The sequence below is a fragment of the Pygoscelis adeliae genome, unplaced genomic scaffold, assembly GCF_000699105.1.
Source record: "Pygoscelis adeliae isolate BGI_AS28 unplaced genomic scaffold, ASM69910v1 Scaffold108, whole genome shotgun sequence".
Taxonomy (NCBI): Eukaryota; Metazoa; Chordata; class Aves; order Sphenisciformes; family Spheniscidae; genus Pygoscelis; species Pygoscelis adeliae.
The window spans coordinates 7,927,156-7,929,010 of NW_008825498.1; the positions used below are offsets into that span (position 1 = coordinate 7,927,156).

At 39.8% G+C, this 1,855-nt stretch overlaps 1 protein-coding gene across 2 annotated transcripts in view; it reads right to left on the minus strand.

Moving 5' to 3' along the window:
• Positions 1–1,855, minus strand: part of IMPACT (impact RWD domain protein) — a 20,297-nt gene that overhangs the window by 14,055 nt on the left and 4,387 nt on the right. The window lies entirely within an intron of this gene.

The window sequence follows — 1,855 nt, forward strand, 5'->3', positions numbered from 1 at the left end:
TTGAACAGGACCACTTCTCTTCCCCCTCAAGCAGTCAGTGCACACACATCAGAGCCAGATCTTGATGGACTGTGATAGTAGGTCAGTGGCAGTAGACACAGTGGAGCATTGGACTGATACGCTAGAGTCTGGGTAACAAGCGGTCCTATAGGACACGGAGGTAAGGATTTAGGTCTAGGAGTCCTTAGTCAGGGGGCACAGGTGTGTATTAAGGTACTGGGGGAGGATGAGATTAACATGTTTTTTATGTGCATATTCAGTTAAGCAATGCTGCCTTAATGTGCAGGAGGACCCAAACAACCCAAAATATATTTTAAATGGTGTCCCGAAAAGTTGCCTTTGTAATTATATTTTAATATGTTTATGAACTGTGCACGTTTGTCCCAAAAACAAAACTAAAGATTTAGAGCTGTAGGTAACTCATGGTTTCTCATTAATTTTATTCTTATGGTGCCCACCATCTGGGGCACCATATAAGTACATGTCAGTGATGGAATTACATTTTTAAACTCTTACTTTGCTTAATGGATACAGCACTACTCCTGAATGCAATCAGAAATTCAAACAAATATACATACTTTAAGAAAAATATTCAAGCAAAAATAAGGAATTTATAACCTTGTAGCTCTGTCTTCAAAATCTGGACAAACTCCAGAACAATTCAATGCCCTGATTTCATGCTGCTTCTTATCATACAAAAGCACTACTTGTTGTGGTTTAACCCGGCAGGCAGCTAAACCCCACGCAGCTGTTCGCTCACTCCCCCTGCCCCCAGTGGGATGGGGGAGACAATCAGGGAGGAAAAAAAAAAAAGTAAAATTCATGGGTTGAGATAAAGACAAAAGAAGAAAAGGAAAGGAAAAATAATAATAATAATGATAAAAGAATATATAAGTGATGCACAATGCAATTGCTCACCAACCACCGACTGATGCCCAGCCAGTTCCCGAGCAGCCGTCACCCCTCCCCCGGCCAACTCCCCCCAGTTTATACACTGAGCATGACGTCATATGGTATGGAATACCCCTTTGGCCAGTTTGGGTCAGCTGTCCTGGCTGTGCCCCCTCCCAGCTTCTCGCTGGCAGGGCGTGAGAAACTGAAATGTCCTTGACTAGTGTAAGCCCTACTTAGCAACAACTAAAACATCGGTGTGTTATCAACATTGTTCTCATCCTAAATCCACAACACAGCACTGTACCAGCTACTAGGAAGAAAACTAGCTCTATCCCAGCCAAAACCAGGACACTACTTTAATACATGAAGAACTATACTTGTTTTAATGATGGAATCAGAGAGATTAGACAATTAATAAGATTTCTCTGTTTTGCGCAAGTAAATTGCAATTTCTTCAGCTATAACCCAACTTCAGTTTCTGCCTATTCACAATTACACTTAGTCTCAAAGGTTACCTTTCTATGTTGCTATTTTTCTTGTCACTTGCGTCTAAGTCATGAAACAGAATTGAATAAAAGTTTTACCAGAAAAATATCTGGAGGAAAAAAAAAGAAATTCAAATATTCGCTACATTTTTAACTTCTAAGAACTTTGGGTCTCCCAAAACAGATTTGTGATCTCTAATTATCTGCTTTTTCCACCTCCTTGAGAAGACAGTGACGGGCAGTATAGTTCATATTGTTTTAGATTGCAGAACTAAGTAGTTTAGATCACTAGGGACTTGAAACCTGGTAAAAACACATTGTAAACAATGCGGAGTACCTCTGTTTACTTGACAACTATTTAGACATTGGATAGATAAAAGGCTTTCACAAACACTGTGCACATCAGTGACTACTCTGGAAGGTTTCTGAACAGACTAAAATGACATATATGGCCTAAAGTACAAACACATTCACTT